Genomic DNA, 21,794 nt, shown 5'->3' on the forward strand with positions numbered 1-21,794 from the left:
AGCTAATTTAATGTGTCTAGGATTGCACAGATTATTCTAGAAGACAAACTAACAAGCCGCATGCTGAGCTTTCATTAATCATGGTGTTCAGGACGTTTGCTTTAGTGGTCTCTAAGTCTTTGGTGAGGGAGAGTATGAGCTAGGTGTCCTCAACATGTGAGATGATGTTGAGATCGTGGCTTTAAATAATGGGTGCTAGTGGAGCTCTGTAGACTTTAAACAGCGTGGGGCTGAGAGAGGATCCCTGGCGTGCAGAGCATATGATGCTTTTGTGGTCAGAGCTGAATGGTGGGAGGCGGACTGTCCGGGAGCAGCCAGCGAGAAAAGAGGATAGTAACATGAGGGCTTTGTCGCAGATGCTGATGTTGTGAAGTCTTTGAATGAAGAGGTAGTGGGAGACTGTGTCAACAGCCGCTGACAGGTCGAGGAAGATTCCCTTGATCAATGATGACCCTTATGTCATTCATTGTGGCTATAAGGGTGGTTTCTGTTGTGTTAAGTTATAGGGAATTTGTTAAGCGCAGGTTCACCAAAGGTCTCTTGGGGCTGGGTCAGGAGCCACCACAGGAGTTGCATCTAGCACTAGGCCTGAGTGTAAAGCCAAGTTTTCAATTTTTTCCAAAAACACATATTATCCGTCGTCTGTCTGATCTCAATAGGCAAGGAGTTCCAATATTGGGGACCCAGTGTAGAAAAACATGATCCACCCATTATTTTGCACTTAAATCTTGAAACCGTCAACAGGTTCATTAGTGCCAATCTGAGATTCAGTTTTGGGATGTAAGGCTTGATCTTTGTGGAAATACATTTTGAGCCCAAATTTGAGCCCATGTCATTGATTGCTTTATAGATAATACAGTCTGTCTTAAACCTGGACTGCTGTGCTAATGGAAGCCAATGGAACTCCTTCATCAGTGGCTTTGTGTGACAATGCCTGGGTTGTTGGTGGATGATTCTGGCAGGTTGAGTTATTATCAGCAGAAGCTTTTAGGTTTGGCTGATGGGGCGACCTAGGTAAATGTCAATCCTTGATACTATCATGGCCATAATGATTACCGTGCTTGCCTCCCTAGTGAAAAATCTCCTTTTCTTTTTGAAGTTCCTCAGTTAATAAAAGCAAGATGACATAACCATGCTTATATGGGATTGCATAGAACGGTTAGCGTCAAAATGGATGCCAAGACTCTTCACAGCTATTTTTAGGATTGGTGCTCCTAATATAGTCAGACAGTGAGTTGGGGTCAAATGGTTTAGTCTATCATCAAAAAACCCACACTTGATCCTGCCCTACCCGAAAGCTTCAGACCCATTTCTCTTCTCCCCTGGCTGGCAAAAATCGCAGAAGCCCACGTCAACTCCATTCTGACCAACTATTTGATATCCAATGCCATTCTGGATAGATCTCAACATGGCTTCCGCATGGGTCACAGCACTGAAACAGCTTTTCTTAGTGTGACAGAAGACCTCCGTACCATATTAGACTCTGGGAGGACGGCAGCACTGATTCTTTTAGATCTCAGTGCTGCCTTCGATATGGTGTCACATGAGATCTTGCTCTCAAGGCTGGAGGGGATATGAATAACAGGGCTTGCCCTCAAATGATTCAAAGCTTTCCTTTCGGGCAGATCCTTTAGAGTCTCTACCCCTCCTTTTTTGTCTAAAGAACACCCAATTGAACAGGGTGTGCCCCAAGGGTCAGCTCTGAGCCCTACCCTGTTCAATGTATATGTCCAACCCTTGGCAGAAATAGCTAGAAAACATGGTTTCTCACTAGTGACATATGCCGATGATACCCAGCTGGTGGTGTCACTGGACAATGAAAACGGCCTTAGTGCACAACATTTTAAGCAGACACTTATTGACATCACCAGCTGGATGACAACAAACTGTCTCCAGCTGAACGCTGGAAAAACGGAAGTGTTACTGGTGGGAAAACGAAACAACGACCTGGGGAAACAATTGAAGGCCAGAAACTCTCGACCAACCTCCCGAATGTAGAGACCACGTAAGAAACTTGGGAGTCTGGATGGACACCGAGCTGTCTTTCACTCTTCATACCAAAAGGGTAGCAGCTACCTGTTTTGGTATCTTACGCAACCTTAAACCCATCCTTAAGTTCTTTGACCACCAAGCCCGCCAAATTGTGGTGCAGTCAGCAATCCTGTCTAGACTAGACTACGCCAGCTCTCTCTTGTTAGGGGCAAATGTAGCAGAGAAAGCGAGGCTACAGCGAGTTCAGAACGCTGCAGCGAGAGCGCTAACCGGTATCCCACGCTACAAGTCAGTGTCTACTGTCCTTTTGAAACTTCATTGGCTTCCTGTTGAAAAATGGATCCATTACAAAACCCTTTGTTTGGCGTTCAAAATCCTTAAAACTGCCTCTCCCCCCATGCTAAGTTCCCTCCTCACATCGTACGTTCCCCGACTTATGCTGCATTCAGAAGGACAGAACCTGGCAGTAGTACCCCGCTTCAAACTGGCAAGAATGGGCGGTAGGTCATTTAGACACCTTGCTGCAAGACTTTGGAATGGACTCCCTATCCATATTCGAAAAATTGAAGAACTTCTACCTTTCAGGAAAGCGATAAAAACCCACCTTTTCTGCTAATGTACAACGACCTCACTGTGACAGAACTATCCCTCTTTACTGACACACTTCTTACAGCAAGCGCCGGGACGCCCCTTGGCTGGGGCAGCTGTGCGCGGTACAAGTCCATTTAACATTAACATTAACATATTGTTGGAAATTACTATCACTGTTTTGTCAGAGTTCAATTTAAGGTGGCAGTGGTTCATCCATTCTTGATGAATACATAGTCTTTTGGAAGAATGCCTTGTAGTCCTCAGTCTCATCAATTGAAAAGATCAACTACATGTCATCCGTGTAGTTGTACATCTTCACCTTTGTTTGTTGGAGGGAATGGATCAAGGGGCAAATGTAGAGATTAAACAAGTGGGGGGACAGGGAAGCTCCCTGGCACCCCGCAGGTAGTGGTGCCACTGGCAGAACTGTATGGTGCAACCCTAAATCATTGAGTGTGATAACTCAGAAAGGATTCAATCTATTCTGAGGCATGTCCCCTGAAACCTGCCACCACCATTCTGTCCCTTAATATCATATGATCCACAGTATTGAATACCGCCGGCAGGTTGAGTAAGACCAATGCTTGCAAGCACCCCCTGTCTGCCCCCTCCTTCAGGTCATCCACAACACTTAGAATGACTGATTCTGTAGAATGAGACGGCCGAAAGCCTGTTTGGTATGGATCCGAAAAATTGGACTCCTTGATGAAGGCACAGAGAAGTTTAGCTACATGTGCCTGAAGAATTTTTGCCGGAGAAGGGAGAAGCGAGATGGGTCTATAGTTGCCTAACTGTCCGCGATCCATACCCGCTTTCTTTTTTGAAGCGGCATTATAATTGCCCCTTTAAAAGCACTTGGAATCACCCCTTGTTTAAGCGAAAGGTTGAGAAAAGCAGGGATGCTATCTGAAAAGATGGTGAAAATGGGGGGAGTGGGTCTTTAGCTGAATCTGATTTTACTGTATTTGTTAATTCTGTGAGACGTTCTTGTCTTATACCATGGAAGGTAGAGAGTGTAGAGGGATTGGTATCTTGCTGTTGGAGTTTCCATTTCAGTGGACTAGAGGCAATGGAATCTTGTATTTTCTTCATTTTGTTCACAAAGAAACACTTAAGATCATCACACACTGCCTGAGAGGCAGTGATAGCAGGTGTTATACGGTCTGGGTTTGATAATTCCTTTACTATTTTAAAAATGTAATTAGTTTTGTTTTCCGATCTTAAGACTTTGTTTGTAAAAAAAGGCTTTCTTTGCCTCTAGGATGGCTGCTTTATGGGCTGTCAGGGCTTTAACGTATATTTCCCTTGTCTCCAGCGTGTAGGATTTCCGCCAATTCCGTTCTGCCTGGCGAGTGTTTAGCTTTGCTAGTTTCAACTCACTCTGCAGAAAAGAACTTGGAGGCATCATGCCGATGCAAAGGACTGGCTTTGCTTTGTGATAGGGTTTCTATCTCACTTGTCTTTAGTTGCCAGTTTTTAATAGCTATCAACATTATCTATTCTTGACGGAAAGTTAAATGCCAAGGTATTGTGGAAATCTGACAGTTTGATACGATTCCAGTTCCTGGTCATTAATTTAGAACCAGCTGAGGTTTTGGCTAATGAGAGATCACTTAAAGTAAAATGTATTAGATGGTGAGCTGACCAGACACACCGCTAGACTGTTTAACTCTGGACTGAGTAATTGGCGGCCCATAGCTGGTCATGTGCATGACCTCTAATGTGTGTGGGCTCATGTATGTGTCCTTCTAGATTCATGTTCTTTAGCAAGTCTGTGAGTTCCTTGGAGCCCTTGCTCCCCTCTTCCACATTCGTCCAATAATTCAGGTATCCGACTAACACGATTTTTGCCTAGTCTATGGTTAGGGGCGCAAGATAGCTTGCTAGGTCTTTGATGAATTCCCCCATCACTGTAGGAGGACTGTAGATCAGGACACACACCAGTGTAGAAGTGGAAGAATCTAACTTCAAAGATAGACTATCCACTGATTCAACTACTAGGGAGGAAATGGCAGTGAATGAGAGGCGTTTTTTATGGCTGCTGCTACCCCTCCACCTCTTTTCCCAGGAAGTCTGTTAGTCTGTTGGAGGTATTAGTTTTCAGGTAATGCTGCTAGTATGCCAGGAGTAGGTTCCGTAGGCAGCCAAGTTTCTGTTAGTAACAGTAAGTCTGGTGCCTCGGTGTCTAGTAGGTTGAAGATTTCGAATTGGTGTTTGACCATAGAGCGTGTCTTAAGATATACTACATTTAGCTCATTAGGTGCGGAAGCATGTGACATGGGCTTAGCTTTATCATAGTCATGTAAAGGTGTTCCAGGCTTAAAATCCCTGGGTACCTTTGCTGGTTCCAAGTTCAATAGGCCAAGCCTATATAAATTGTTTTTGACAATTTAAAGTCAATCTTTGGCTTAGTCTTTGGGGCCAGACGTATTAATTATTTGCATGAATAAGTGAATTTCTGGGCCTCGGACGGTTGCAGACGGGTATGCCCCTAGCATGCCTACGGCACACCAGTGCACGTCCCCGCAGCTGCCATACTTTTAAAGCCCATAGTGTGCTCCTGACTCTGCCCTTCCTTCACAATTGGTTAGCCTTGTCCAATCAGCCTCCTGTTCAACTTTGGGAAGGCCGAAAGAGCTACAGTAATGGCACAATTCCCCTCCAGGTAATGCAAGACAATGTGAATTCAATACAACAAGATTAAAAACAAGTGACTGGATTAAAAACTTTATGTGAGAGACTAGCACAAAGCACTTTGTGGGGTGGCTTCTAACAGCGCATCCACACAGACGCCATACTTTTATAGACCGTAGTGTGCTCATGACACCGCATCTCCCTTCCCAATTGGTTAGCCCTGTCCAATATGCCTCCTGTTCAACTCCATGAAGGTGGAAGGAGCCACCGTGCTGGCGCGAATTGCCTCCAGGTAATGCAAGACAAAATCAAATTCAATACAACAAGATTATACACGAGTGACTGGATTAAAAACTTTATATGGTTAGAGAGGAATCCACATTGGGATTGTTTGAGCAGGTGGTTCGATTCCAAGTAGTCCATGAGTTGGTGGTTGACATCTTTCTGCAGCAACCTAGTCAGGAAGGAGAGGAGCAAGATGGGCTGGTAGTTCTTGAGGTCGGACGGGTCACTGAGTTGATGATGCTGGCGAGCGGGGTCTGATTTATTTGTGTCCAAGGTTGAACACGTGGTGATGTCAGGGGTTAGTCAGAGCTCTGGAATGAATGGAGGTTATGAAGAACGATGGGGATTCAGTGTTAAGGGATGACCATTCGTTCAAGCAGTGGAGTGGGAGGATGGTGGGAGGTGCCAGGAGGTCTGGTTGCATTGGTTGGGGTTAGAGGTTCTTGGCAATCTAAGCAATCTGGGTGTGGAAGAAATCAGTTAGTCAATTGCAGAGGGACTGGATGGTGTGCAAAAGTTCTTTGGTGCAGTTGGTGCACTGGAGGAAGGTGGCAAGTGCGGCTTTCTTTGCTTTGTTTGATGGCATGGTAGTAGTAGGATATGAGGGCTGCTTCGAAGGCTGGACATTTGCCTGGATCTTTGCTGGTGCGCTAGCTTCTCTCTAGCGGTTTGCATTCCTAATTTTCATAAAATACTCTTTACTTCTGACTTGTTTTACACAGTCTCTCTCAGGCAACCCATCCAACATCTCACAACCACATTGACATAAGTCTGCTGCTTGGCTCTCTTCCTCTGAAAATTCTAAACGGCGAAACATCAGTTATGTTTATGTGGTGAAGTAAGATAATTCAAGCATGCACACCTATATAGCTCTGAAGTTGTGAAAGCGTTTACAAAAAAATCTGGGTTGACGTTGGAGTGCATCTTACAACCTTTGATGCTTATTGAATGATTTGCCGTCCTAACTCGGTGAGACTGTATTCATGAATAAACAAGAATCATGCATGGAAAATAAAGGAAGCAAATAGACAGGATAACATTGTCATGTAAATCATGAAGATTGGCATATGAGTTGAGTATCCGGTCATGGCCAATCACCATTAGCACTTGAATACAACAGACATTCAATCAATCAATCAATCAATCACGGCATTTGTAAAGTGCGCTACTCACCCGGGAGGGTCTCAAGGCGCTGGGGGAGAGGGGTATGTTACTGCTCGAACAGCCAGGTCTTGAGCTGCTTCCTGAAGGAGAGATGGTCTTGAGTTCGCCGAAGGTGGTTGGGGAGGGAGTTCCAAGTCTTGGCTGCCAGGTAGGAGAAGGATCTTCCTCAGGCGGTTGTTCTGTGGATGGGTGGTACGGTGGCGAGGGCGTGGCTGGTCGATCGTAGCTGGCGGGTGGGCGTGTAGAAGGTCATGCGGTCGTTGAGGTACTTGGGGCCCAGGTCGTGGAGAGCCTTGTGTGCGTGGGTGAGGAGTCTGAACGTGATTCTCTTGCTGACTGGGAGCCAGTGCAGGTCTCTCAGGTGTCCGGTGATGTGGCTGTGTCGGGGGATGTCCAGGATGAGTCGTGCGGAGGCGTTCTGGATGCTTTGGAGTCTTTTTTGAAGTTTGGCTGTGGTTCCGGCGTAGAGGGTGTTCCCGTAGTCCAGTCGGCTGGTGACGAGTGCCTGGGTAACGGTCTTCCTGGTTTCAGTGGGGATCCATCTGAAGATCTTGCGGAGCATGCGCAGGGTGTTGAAGCACGAAGATGAGACGGCGTTGACTTGTCTGGTCACCAACAGGGAGGAGTCCAGGATGAAGCCCAGGTTGCGTGCGTGGTCCGTTGACTTGGGAGCGGTGCCCAGGGCGGGGGGCCACCAGGAGTCGTCCCAGGCGTGGGTGATGATCCCAGGATGAGGACTTCCGTCTTGTCTAAGTTCAGTTTAAGGCGGCTGTTCTTCATCCAGTCGGCGACGTCTTTCATCCCTTCGTGTAGGCTGGCTCTGGCGGTGGTGGGGTCGTTGGTGAGGGAGAGGATCAGCTGGGTGTCATCAGCGTAGGAGATGATGTTGAGGTTGTGTTGGCGTGCGATGGCTGCGAGGGGGCTCATGTAGACGTTGAAGAGGGTTGGGCTGAGTGAAGATCCCTGTGGTACGCCGCAGATGACTTCGGTGGCCTCGGATCTGAACGGGGGGAGGCGGACTCTCTGGGTTCTTCCGGCAAGGAACGAGATGATCCATTCCAGTGCTTTCTCTCGGATTCCGATGTTGCTGAGGCGCTTCACTAGGGTGCGGTGGCAGACAGTGTCGAACGCCGCGGAGAGGTCCAGGAGGATGAGGGCCGCTGTTTCCCCGTTGTCGATCAGGGTTCTGATGTCATCGGTGGCTGCGATTAGGGCGGTCTCAGTGCTGTGGTTGGACCGAAACCCGGACTGCGAGGGGTCGAGGGATCCGTTCGTCTCGAGGAAGGCGGCGAGCTGTCTGTTGACGGTCTTTTTGATGACTTTGGCCGGAAAAGGAAGGAGCGAGATGGGACGATAGTTCTTGAGATCTTTGGGGTCCGCTGTTGGTTTCTTCAGGAGGGCGGTAAGCTCGGCGTGCTTCCAGCTCTCCGGGAAGGTGGCGGTGTGGAAGGAGGAGTTGATGATGTCCCGGAGATGGGGTGCGATTATGGCGTCGGCTTTGTTGAAGACGTGGTGTGGGCAGGGGTCGGTTGGAGATCCGGTGTGGATGGAGTTCATCGTGCGGGTGGTGTCTTTGGTGCTGATCGGGGTCCAGTTGCAGCGGTTGGTGGTGGCGGGCATTGGTTCAGTGGTAGGGTGCATGGTCTGTGCGTCGAAGCTGTTGTGTATGTCGGCGATCTTGCGGTGGAAGAACGAGGTGAGTGAGTTGCAGAGGTCTTGCGAGGGAGTGATGTTGTTCTTTCCGGCGCTGGGGTTGGTGAACTCTTTGACGATGCTGAAGAGTTCCTTGCTGTCGTGGGCGTTGTTGTCCAGTCGTTCTTTGAGTGCCGACTTCTTGGTGGTGCGGATCAGCTGATGGTGTTTGCGGGTGGCGTGCTTGAGGGCAGTTCTGTTGTCTGTGGTCTGGTCGAGCCGCCAGGCTTTCTCGTTTTTGGCCACTATAGGTGTGGCAGGGTATACTCAGACATGAGTCCCTTTCTCACTGCTCCATCAGGATTCAAGCAAGCCGGGCCGAAGAAGGCTGAAATGCCAGAAACCGGTCCCCGGTAGCTTCTCTCCTTTCTGGTGAAGAATTGGCTTGGTAGTTTAGTCTGCCCTGTTCCCATGATGCCCTGGGCCAGGGACAGACTGATTTGCATATAGCCAGGTTCTGAGCTGGGATGGGGCAGTGAGATAAATAACGGTGATGGATCAAGCCCTGATCTTTGGACTGGGTAAGAGTGGTCTGTTTAACTCAGACACTCTGTTCATCACCACCCCCTTTTTGTAAATCGTTTTTGGCCACTATAGGTGTGGCAGGGTATACTCAGACATGAGTCCCTTTCTCACTGCTCCATCAGGATTCAAGCAAGCCGGGCCGAAGAAGGCTGAAATGCCAGAAACCGGTCCCCGGTAGCTTCTCTCCTTTCTGGTGAGGAATTGGCTTGGTAGTTTAGTCTGCCCTGTTCCCATGATGCACTGGGCCAGGGACAGACTGATTTGCATATAGCCAGGTTCTGAGCTGGGATGGGGCAGTGAGATAAATAACGGTGATGGATCAAGCCCTGATCTTTGGACTGGGTAAGAGTGGTCTGTTTAACTCAGACACTCTGTTCATCACCACCCCCTTTTTGTAAATCGTTTTTGGCCACTATAGGTGTGGCAGGGTATACTCAGACATGAGTCCCTTTCTCACTGCTCCATCAGGATTCAAGCAAGCCGGGCCGAAGAAGGCTGAAATGCCAGAAACCGGTCCCCGGTAGCTTCTCTCCTTTCTGGTGAAGAATTGGCTTGGTAGTTTAGTCTGCCCTGTTCCCATGATGCACTGGGCCAGGGACAGACTGATTTGCATATAGCCAGGTTCTGAGCTGGGATGGGGCAGTGAGATAAATAACGGTGATGGATCAAGCCCTGATCTTTGGACTGGGTAAGAGTGGTCTGTTTAACTCAGACACTCTGTTCATCACCACCCCCTTTTTGTAAATCGTTTTTGGCCACTATAGGTGTGGCAGGGTATACTCAGACATGAGTCCCTTTCTCACTGCTCCATCAGGATTCAAGCAAGCCGGGCCGAAGAAGGCTGAAATGCCAGAAACCGGTCCCCGGTAGCTTCTCTCCTTTCTGGTGAAGAATTGGCTTGGTAGTTTAGTCTGCCCTGTTCCCATGATGCACTGGGCCAGGGACAGACTGATTTGCATATAGCCAGGTTCTGAGCTGGGATGGGGCAGTGAGATAAATAACGGTGATGGATCAAGCCCTGATCTTTGGACTGGGTAAGAGTGGTCTGTTTAACTCAGACACTCTGTTCATCACCACCCCCTTTTTGTAAATCGTTTTTGGCCACTATAGGTGTGGCAGGGTATACTCAGACATGAGTCCCTTTCTCACTGCTCCATCAGGATTCAAGCAAGCCGGGCCGAAGAAGGCTGAAATGCCAGAAACCGATCCCCGGTAGCTTCTCTCCTTTCTGGTGAAGAATTGGCTTGGTAGTTTAGTCTGCCCTGTTCCCATGATGCACTGGGCCAGGGACAGACTGATTTGCATATAGCCAGGTTCTGAGCTGGGATGGGGCAGTGAGATAAATAACGGTGATGGATCAAGCCCTGATCTTTGGACTGGGTAAGAGTGGTCTGTTTAACTCAGACACTCTGTTCATCACCACCCCCTTTTTGTAAATCGTTTTTGGCCACTATAGGTGTGGCAGGGTATACTCAGACATGAGTCCCTTTCTCACTGCTCCATCAGGATTCAAGCAAGCCGGGCCGAAGAAGGCTGAAATGCCAGAAACCGGTCCCCGGTAGCTTCTCTCCTTTCTGGTGAAGAATTGGCTTGGTAGTTTAGTCTGCCCTGTTCCCATGATGCACTGGGCCAGGGACAGACTGATTTGCATATAGCCAGGTTCTGAGCTGGGATGGGGCAGTGAGATAAATAACGGTGATGGATCAAGCCCTGATCTTTGGACTGGGTAAGAGTGGTCTGTTTAACTCAGACACTCTGTTCATCACCACCCCCCTTTTGTAAATCGTTTTTGGCCACTATAGGTGTGGCAGGGTATACTCAGACATGAGTCCCTTTCTCACTGCTCCATCAGGATTCAAGCAAGTCGGGCCGAAGAAGGCTGAAATGCCAGAAACCGGTCCCCGGTAGCTTCTCTCCTTTCTGGTGAAGAATTGGCTTGGTAGTTTAGTCTGCCCTGTTCCCATGATGCACTGGGCCAGGGACAGACTGATTTGCATATAGCCAGGTTCTGAGCTGGGATGGGGCAGTGAGATAAATAACGGTGATGGATCAAGCCCTGATCTTTGGACTGGGTAAGAGTGGTCTGTTTAACTCAGACACTCTGTTCATCACCACCCCCTTTTTGTAAATCGTTTTTGGCCACTATAGGTGTGGCAGGGTATACTCAGACATGAGTCCCTTTCTCACTGCTCCATCAGGATTCAAGCAAGCCGGGCCGAAGAAGGCTGAAATGCCAGAAACCGGTCCCCGGTAGCTTCTCTCCTTTCTGGTGAAGAATTGGCTTGGTAGTTTAGTCTGCCCTGTTCCCATGATGCACTGGGCCAGGGACAGACTGATTTGCATATAGCCAGGTTCTGAGCTGGGATGGGGCAGTGAGATAAATAACGGTGATGGATCAAGCCCTGATCTTTGGACTGGGTAAGAGTGGTCTGTTTAACTCAGACACTCTGTTCATCACCACCCCCTTTTTGTAAATCGTTTTTGGCCACTATAGGTGTGGCAGGGTATACTCAGACATGAGTCCCTTTCTCACTGCTCCATCAGGATTCAAGCAAGCCGGGCCGAAGAAGGCTGAAATGCCAGAAACCGGTCCCCGGTAGCTTCTCTCCTTTCTGGTGAAGAATTGGCTTGGTAGTTTAGTCTGCCCTGTTCCCATGATGCACTGGGCCAGGGACAGACTGATTTGCATATAGCCAGGTTCTGAGCTGGGATGGGGCAGTGAGATAAATAACGGTGATGGATCAAGCCCTGATCTTTGGACTGGGTAAGAGTGGTCTGTTTAACTCAGACACTCTGTTCATCACCACCCCCTTTTTGTAAATCGTTTTTGGCCACTATAGGTGTGGCAGGGTATACTCAGACATGAGTCCCTTTCTCACTGCTCCATCAGGATTCAAGCAAGCCGGGCCGAAGAAGGCTGAAATGCCAGAAACCGGTCCCCGGTAGCTTCTCTCCTTTCTGGTGAAGAATTGGCTTGGTAGTTTAGTCTGCCCTGTTCCCATGATGCACTGGGCCAGGGACAGACTGATTTGCATATAGCCAGGTTCTGAGCTGGGATGGGGCAGTGAGATAAATAACGGTGATGGATCAAGCCCTGATCTTTGGACTGGGTAAGAGTGGTCTGTTTAACTCAGACACTCTGTTCATCACCACCCCTTTTTTGTAAATCGTTTTTGGCCACTATAGGTGTGGCAGGGTATACTCAGACATGAGTCCCTTTCTCACTGCTCCATCAGGATTCAAGCAAGCCGGGCCGAAGAAGGCTGAAATGCCAGAAACCGGTCCCCGGTAGCTTCTCTCCTTTCTGGTGAAGAATTGGCTTGGTAGTTTAGTCTGCCCTGTTCCCATGATGCACTGGGCCAGGGACAGACTGATTTGCATATAGCCAGGTTCTGAGCTGGGATGGGGCAGTGAGATAAATAACAGTGATGGATCAAGCCCTGATCTTTGGACTGGGTAAGAGTGGTCTGTTTAACTCAGACACTCTGTTCATCACCACCCCCTTTTTGTAAATCGTTTTTGGCCACTATAGGTGTGGCAAGGTATACTCAGACATGAGTCCCTTTCTCACTGCTCCATCAGGATTCAAGCAAGCCGGGCCGAAGAAGGCTGAAATGCCAGAAACCGGTCCCCGGTAGCTTCTCTCCTTTCTGGTGAAGAATTGGCTTGGTAGTTTAGTCTGCCCTGTTCCCATGATGCACTGGGCCAGGGACAGACTGATTTGCATATAGCCAGGTTCTGAGCTGGGATGGGGCAGTGAGATAAATAACGGTGATGGATCAAGCCCTGATCTTTGGACTGGGTAAGAGTGGTCTGTTTAACTCAGACACTCTGTTCATCACCACCCCCTTTTTGTAAATCGTTTCTCGAGGGTGCAGCAGTTTTTCTTGGATTCCTTGAGTTCGTCGGAGAACCAGGGGGTTTTCTTGCTGCCGGGTCTGCTGGGAGGGTTCTTAAGTGGTGTGAGGTCATCGGCACAGGTGGTCAGCCACTTGGTGAGGTTGCTGGCTGCTTCGTTGGGGTCCGTTGTGCTGGTGGGAGTGTTCTGGCTGAGGGAGGCGGTGAGCTGCTCCGCAGTGATCTTGCTCCAGCTCCGGCGGGGAACCTGTTGCGGGTGGTTGTGGGTCGTAGTTCTTCTGAAGCTGAAGTGAACGCAGCTGTGGTCGGTCCAGTGGAGTCCGGTGGAGTGGCTGAAGGAGATGTGCTTGCTGGATGAGAAGACGGGGTCAAGCGTGTGGCCGGCGTAGTGGGTGGGAGTGTTCACCAGTTGCTTGAGTCCGAGGTTGGCGAGGTTGTCCAGCAGGGCGGTGGTGTTTCTGTCATTGTTGTTCTCCAGGTGGAAGTTGAGGTCTCCTAGGAGGATGTAGTCAGCGGAGGGAAGGGCGTGCGGGCTGATGAAGTCTGCGATCTCTTCGCTGAATTGTGTGCGTGGTCACGGGGGTCTGTAGATGAGGGTGCCTCGGAGGGTGGTCTTGGGGTCGGTGTGTATCTGGAAGTGCAGGTGTTCGGCGGCGGTGAAGGTTTCGTCGGAGTTAGTCGAGATGCGGATGGTGTTCTTGTGTACGATGGCCATACCTCCTCCCGTCTGGTTGACGCGGTCCTTCCGGGTGATCTTGTATCCGTCCGGGATGGCTATGACGATGTCGGGCACTGAGGAGGCGTTCATCCAGGTTTCGGTGAGGAAGGCGACGTCCGGTGCTGTCGTGTCGAGCAGGTCCCAGAGTTCCACGGCGTGCCTGTGGACGGAGCGGGTGTTGAGCAGGATGCACTTCAGGTGGTTGCTGCTGGTGCTCGACTTGGCGGGGGTGGTGCAGGTCCGGAGGCAGGTGAATCGGCAGGCTTGGCAGGCGAAGGGTCCGTGGGTGCGTCTCGGGGTGGCTCGGTAGCAGGCAGGGTGCCGGCTGGCATTGAGTGCGTTGAGAGTGGCGGCGTCGTAGGTCCGTCGGGTAGTCTTGCGTCGGCGAGGGCCAAGGGTCCTGGTGCTGGGCGGGGTCCAGGCACGGACGGGCGCAGACGGGCTTACCTTTGGCACGCCTTCGGCTGCGCGTGCGTGGAGGTGTCATAAGAAGGGAGCCGGGAGGGAGGGTCTGCTGGGTGGTGGGAGCGGGGGGACCAATCGGCTGGCGGGGGCGGGCCGCAGGGAGGCAGCGGCGGGAAAGATGAGTGCGGACGGCTCAGCGGCGGCTGGGTCGCCAGCAGCGACGGCAAAAACACCAACAGGAAGTAGGCGGCAAAATCTGAGGCTGGAGGCAGGAGGAGCGTGGGGGCGACCCGGCCTAGGCAAGGCACAGTGGTCGCTCCCTAGTGAGGAAAGAAGTTCCCTTAAGAAGGGAGCCGGGAGGGAGGGTCCGCTGGGTGGCGGGAGCAGGGGGACCAATCGGCTGGCGGGGGCGGGCCGCAGGGAGGCAGCGGCGGGAAAGACGAGTGCGGGCGGCTCAGCGGCGGCTGGGTCGCCTGCAGCGGCGGCAAAAACACCAACAGGAAGTAGGCGGCAAAATCTGCGGCTGGAGGCAGGAGGAGCGTGGGGGCGACCCGGCCTAGGCAAGGCACAGTGGTCGCTCAGAGACTGTGAAGTTGTCATCACTTTCATGCAGACAGTCTGTTTGAATAAAATCTGAGGACATTATATATATGTTTGGGCCTGTCTACCATTGTGAATATTTGTAATACTGGAATATTGCATTGGTAATTGGGGTGAATGGGAGCGTATAATACCAAGAGGGATTGGTTACAAAGCATTCTGGGACATGTAGTATTTATAGACAGAAAGTAGGAAGCAGGATAAGCATGTTAAACGGGAACTACGTTGTTGAGGTCTTGCTCAGAGTTTTCCCATGCAGATACTCGTGATAGTTCACCTGTGGGCCATTGGGTGGGTTGATAAATAACGAGCGCATTCTCAACAGTTGTTTGAGCTACTACCCAAAGGGAAATGTGTGCCTCGGCACTCCATGAAATCCGATGTCATGAAAGGTAATTGTTGCCTAAAAAGTGTTGCAACCCACGAGTTCGGGGCTTTTTAACAATGGACGTAATTGACCAAATGTCTCTGTCAGCGCACTTGAGACTACAATTGTTTAAGGAATTAAGAGAAGGTGAGATAAAACTTATATGGGAAAGACTTTTGTTTGTCTTCAGAAGGTTTTCTAAGGACGCGTAGCCTTTGAAAAGCTATTGTTGTTTTAATTCATGAATATTCAATGCAATGTAAACGCCGTTGGCCATAAAAGATGCAGTGTTCCACCCATTCCTTAGTGACAGAATATATTTTTAGTAAAAGAGATGTAGCCAGTTTGTTAATTTAATTGGAGATGTTATTAAAACGCAATTCAAATGCAGTTGGCCATAGAAGGATGCAGTGCTGCGCTTACAGCTTATGGATAGAATACATATTGAGCAAAACAGAAGTACAAAGCGTGTGAAGTGAATAGAGCGTGTTATCACAATGCTAATAGTGATGTGTATTGAATCTTTTGTATTTTAGATACCCCTGATGAAGGGTTTCATACCGAAATGCATTGGGTTACTTTTAATAAAGTTGTGACATGTGGAACCGACTACTGCTCCTGTGTGACTATTTCTGCAAAATATTTGAATAAATAAAAAGCAATTGAACTAAATTACAAAAGAAGGTGAAAAAGTAATAGAGTAAAATATGGATAAACAGAAGATTAAGGAATATGATTTTAATTCATTGGATTCATTCAGTTATGTGGCTGTGCAGCTTGAATTGGAACCGAATGAGGTCCCCTTGTGTTTTTGTTACATTGTAAGGGCAATGGGGCGGAGTGCGGAACAAGCATGCATGCCTATATAGTTCTGAAGTTGTTCAAGCTTTTTTTTTAAACTGGGATGACGTTGGGGTGCATCTTACCACCTTTGATGCTCATTTAAGTAAAATAATTCCACTCGTTTTCCACAATATAATTCTCCACTTTCAATCCAGATGATAACACCGTTTAAACACTTTCTTTTAAAACCTTGTTGACTCTTTCAAATAAACCATTTAAGGAAGTGCTATAATAAGACACTTTTAAATGACTTACTATATGAGATTTGATGAAATTACACACTGCAAGAGATAAAAATATTGTACTATTACTAAAGATTTCGGTGCACCTTCAGCCACAAAAACTTTGCTTAAAGCCTTAATGGTACTTTTAGTAGATGCTGACTTCACAAAAGAATAACAGAACCATTTGGATTAGTAATCCAGCAGAAATAAATTAAAATGTTAAATTGTGTAGGTAGTAAATACTGGTGTGTTAAATGTGCACTTTTTTGTATATACGCAACATTTTGACAAAGTTGCCCAGAATGATATGTAATTAGGCTCTGGTCGGGATCCTCCGCACTCCTCACCGCCTCGTCTGGGCGCTGATTGCAGTCTACGTCACCTCCGTGGGCCAGAGGGAGATACAGGAAATCCTGCCAGTACGCGTAGTTTCCGTCTAACTGATGGCAGGGGACAGAGCTTGCAACGCACCAACCGGCGCGTGGGGTGGGGGAGGGGTCCCTATTTGGGCGCCAATTATCCCCAAGAAGTAGAAAAGGCACTCACAGAAACCACCAAACACAAGGCACCTGGCCCGGACGGAGTTCCGGCCGACTTTTTTATGTTTTCTCCTAAAATGTGGTCGAGGGTGTTGTCCAACGTGTTTAATGCAGTTAATGTCAATTCAGCGCCTGCTTCATGGGCTATATCCACCATCGTCCCCATTTACAAAAACAAAGGTCAGCGGGACGACCCAGCATTCTACAGGCCTATATCCCTTTTGGACTCAACCGTAAAAATTCTGGGGAGAGTCCTTTTATCTAGGTTGAGGGAGAATGTTGAGGGAAGTGGTGGGCTGTGCGAACTGCAATATGGCTTTAGAGAGAGTAAAGGCACAATCGAGCAATGCATTAATTTGTATCTACTCATCTCTAAATACACACTGGCTAAGGAGGGTTCAGTGTTTTTGGCATTTATGGACCTTTCGTCGGCCTTCGACCTCGTTAATAGGTCCAAACTATGGTCGATTCTGCTGGATTTGGGAATCGATGAAGCCCTGGTTATGTTTATGGCCTCACTGCACCAGGAGCTCTTTGCAGCCGTTCGAGTGTCCAACAATGGCAGGTGTACCCCTTTATTTAAATCCCTGAAAGGGGTACGGCAAGGTTGCATTTTGGCCCCCACGCTTTTTACCATCTATATTAATGGCCTGGGGGCGCACCTGCGGGGCCTGGGCACGGACGTCCCACGTGCAGGGGATGCCCATATTCCGGCACTCCTGTATGCGGATGACGCCGTGTTGATCGCCCGCACGGGTGTTGGCCTGCAGGTTCTTCTTAATTCCTTTGGTTCCTTCATGGAAAACCTGGACCTAAAGGTCAACGCGTCCAAATCCCATACAATGGTTATGGGCCGAGAGCGTTTGAAGAGAAGACATAAATCATTCTTTTGTAGTGGGATCCCTGTGTCCGAGGTAACCACATTTCCTTATCTGGGAGTGTTGTTTGATCAAAAAGGCACCTGGGGTCCACAGATAAGCGCAAAGAGGCTGGCAGTTACTAGATCTGCTTCTGCACTCTTGGGTTTTGCTGGCAAGCTGGGTGCCAGGCCCATGGAAGCGATGTTGAAGATATATAAGAGTAAACCTGTTGCCATCGCCTCATATGGATCTCCTCTGTGGGGTTATGTAAACCTTGACCCCATTCAAAGAGCAGAAAACAGATTCATAAGATCTCTCCTTTCTGTCCCCCAATCAACCCCAACCTACTCCATCCACAAGGAGGTTGGCTTGCCATATCTGTCGGATTCATTAAGCGTAGCACCCTTGATCTTGTGGTTGAAAATGTGGTTAAACGCCGAACTTCCACTGAATCACAAAATTTTGAGGGATGTCCTATCATTGGATAACTATATTAAAATCCCATGGCTGGCCTATCTAAGTAAATCTTTTATAGAATTGGGTCGCCCAGAACTTTTCCGCTGCCCAGAGAAAATTAGGGCTCTGGACATAGCTTATACAAAAAAGGCCTTCAAAGAAAGGAAGGAAGCATGCCGCGAGGTAGTTGAGCTGCAGAAACCCGCAGTTAGGGCTCACTATCTATTGGTTAGCGATCCTTATTTGGCTCCTTATCTCCGCTTTGTAACAATCCCTTACCATAGGTTTTTATTAACAAAACTTAGGTTTAATCTTATTCATTTTCACCTAGGCTCTTTTAAGGGATGGCAGAAGCCAGAATTAGCCGCCCCCTGCAGTTGCGACCATTTCTCTGTGCAGGACACAATGCATTTTGTCATGTTTTGTAGTTTATATCATGAGCAGAGGAAAAAATATTTGCTCCCCATACTTAAAGAAGCAGGGTTCACACAGGTGCGCCCCGCGCTGCTCCATTTACAGCTTATGACAAACCCACGCACAGCGTTTAGTCTTGCAAATTTTTTAGTCGCCGCTGCAAGGGCGAAAGCTGTTGGCCAATCTCCGCCCTAAAAGATTATTTATCGTAACGAGATTATGTGTATCGTCTTATATATAAATGTATCTTTTTAAATTGTGTAAATAGTATTTATAATGTACATCGAGCTTGATGCTTTTTAGATGTTAGGAATTCTAATTATGCTTTTTATGTTCTGTTTTATTGCTTTTGTTTCTTTGTATGACTTTGAATAAGTCGAATAAAGATATTCTGACTGACTGATATGTAATTATGCGAAATGCAAATCTTATGTTTTAGTGAGAAATGTGCCCTCATATCATTTTTTTACATAAAGATGCATTTAAATACCAACTGCGAACAACATTTGTACGTGCTTGCAGTAAACATTCACTAATCGTGGTGCTTTTGTTGGAAACTTTTACAAGGAATGGAATGTAATTCGGCAAGTGGCAAAATGGTCTAATTTGGGGAATTTTGTAAAATCAGCATGATGCAAAATTCTACAAATGATGTGAATTATGCAGGCGTAATTAAAATTTTGTCCAGGCTTAATAGTAGACTGCATGGTCCAGACAAATCCATATCCAATTTTTGCCACAGGCCATCTGGCAATAACGCAGGTTATAGCAGTTTCTCAATCACCTTCTGGTGCTTAGCACTCTTTGCATTCATTAACCCTGTGCGCAATTTGAGCATCTTTCGATGGCCACAGTGGTACAATTTCAGCTTTTTGAACATGGCTGACATCCCAAAATGAAACTCATGAGGTGGATGCATCAGCTGTTCTCTGAAGTGGGTAACAAGTGCTACAAGAAAATCTCTCATAAACAGATTGTCTAGTACAGTTAGCTCAGAAACTATATGTGCAAAGTCATGAAGACCAATATCTAAACCCCTGTCTTTATGCCAGCCTTCTTTGATGATTCTGAAGCACAGGAACTTTCTCTGTATTCCAAGCCACTCCTTTCCTGCAAAACACCTTGCAATCTGGTAAGACATCTTCTGCCACTACACATTTATGAGCATCAAAGCTTTCACTGGGGGATTCCTCAGGTAACAAATACATGATAAGCAATCAGCTCTTAGGTTTCTCTCAGGTATGTATTATATAGTAAGGATATTTTCTAAAAGTTTTGAAACTAGACTCATAAGTTTTGCAGAAGCCTTGCCCTTTTCACAACTATCAGGTAAATGGACCAAGTGTTTTGGTCAGACTATTTGTGAAAGTTAGTGCCCCAAATGTGATATGGCTGAGATACCCGCCACCCCGTCTCGACACAATCCCCAAGGATGGGAAACCGGAAACGGTTCTGAACTTTTGGAAGGCGGGAGGGAGTGACCCTCCCGGCCGTATTTATTAAAATATGAAACAAAATCAAAACATTAAAATAACAGTTTCATATTATGTACAATTTCATTTCCACATTACGATGTTTGGCTAACCTTAACATATTTCTAATACAAAGGTTCTCCTAGCCGAACTAACATCCTACAAAACATTTAACTTGAAATTGTACATCCTAACGTTAAGGGCCAACGGCAAGGTCGTAACCGGTGTCAGATCCCTAAACCAGAAATACCCCCCTCACTTGTGAGGGGCGACCGCACAGAGGCGTACCTCAAGTGCATCTACCAATTTCCCTTGACTTGACGGGGGCCCCAATGAACTCGACGCCATTTAAAGGTCGTCCGAGGACTCGTGTGAGGTGTCCAGAAGGTAGCGTAAACCCCCTCCCCAACCCCACACAACTTAACACATCTGCCGTCGCAGATGTCCTGGCCCCGGGAAATTCCCCAGGAGGGGCCCGTAGCCCCTCCTATCCAGGAAAGGGGCCTTGACCGCCTTTCCTTTCCTTTCGGCGGCCCATCCTTAGAAGGGACCGCCTCCCCGTTGAGGGGCCAATGGCCACCTCCCCCGAGCGCTCCCATCCATAATGGGTGACGCCCCCCCATAGGGATCTTCCAATTACTGCTCACCGATCATGACCTTACCGCCCGACCAAAATAAATACGACAAGTGACTAAAATTACTAAATTAAAGAAGGCAACCATAACTATTTACGTATGATTACTGATCAAAACTAGTGCAACATTACTTTATTAAAACAAACATACAGTAAATGACAGTTCTCTTTATTGCATACTCAAAATAGCACAACAGTCATCACAACCTGTAAGAAATAGGGTTACCACATCACAAACTTTATTTAAAACAACTGGCTGTCTTCAGGGGCTGGTGGGTGGGTCAAAATTGGCTCTTCGTTCCGTCTCGAGCTCACGTGCAGCGGGGAGGTGCAGCTTCAGAGCATAGGAACAAGAGGATGCTTTCTTGGCTTGTTGCTCCTTTTATCCATCTTCGGGCGGGCGTAAACCCGCCTCCGCCTGCCTCCGGGGGCGTGGCCGGCCGCGTCAGTGTCTAGGACAACCCACTCCAGGGCGGGAAAAGGCGCGCCCCGGCTACGCCGCTTCGGGCATACCAGCCGAGACTCGCCTCCCGCCCAAGATGGCCTCCCGGGGGGATCGGGGTACTCCACCATACGTTCGGGGGGACCGAATGGTCGCCCCTTTCCATATGGCTGAGATACCCGCCACCCCCTCTCGACACAATCCCCAAGGATGGGAAACCGGAAACGGTTCTGAACTTTTGGAAGGCGGGAGGGAGTGACCCTCCCGGCTGTATTTATTAAAATATGAAACAAAATCAAAACATTAAAATAACAGTTTCATATTATGTACAATTTCATTTCCACATTACGATGTTTGGCTAACCTTAACATATTTCTAATACAAAGGTTCTCCTAGCCGAACTAACATCCTACAAAACATTTAACTTGAAATTGTACATCCTAACGTTAAGGGCCAACGGCAAGGTCGTAACCGGTGTCAGATCCCTAAACCAGAAATACCCCCCTCACTTGTGAGGGGCGACCGCACAGAGGCGTACCTCAAGTGCATCTACCAATTTCCCTTGACTTGACGGGGGCCCCAATGAACTCGACGCCATTTAAAGGTCGTCCGAGGACTCGTGTGAGGTGTCCAGAAGGTAGCGTAAACCCCCTCCCCAACCCCACACAACTTACCACATCTGCCGTCGCAGATGTCCTGGCCCCGGGAAATTCCCCAGGAGGGGCCCGTAGCCCCTCCTATCCAGGAAAGGGGCCTTGACCGCCTTTCCTTTCCTTTCGGCGGCCCATCCTTAGAAGGGACCGCCTCCCCGTTGAGGGGCCAATGGCCACCTCCCCCGAGCGCTCCCATCCATAATGGGTGACGCCCCCCCATAGGGATCTTCCAAATACTGCTCACCGATCATGACCTTACCGCCACAGGCCGGATAGTTGACCGGCTATCCGGACCCCCCACAACAACTCCTGCCTAAAGGTCATGTTTTAAACTCTTTAGCCAAGCTATGAGGTCACCTATGAGTAACTCATTGCCCACCCGGGACAAATGGACCCCATCCCCCAAATACATACTGTCCCCCTTAA

This window comes from Lissotriton vulgaris, chromosome 7 (assembly GCF_964263255.1).
Source record: "Lissotriton vulgaris chromosome 7, aLisVul1.2, whole genome shotgun sequence".
Lineage (NCBI taxonomy): Eukaryota > Metazoa > Chordata > Amphibia > Caudata > Salamandridae > Lissotriton > Lissotriton vulgaris.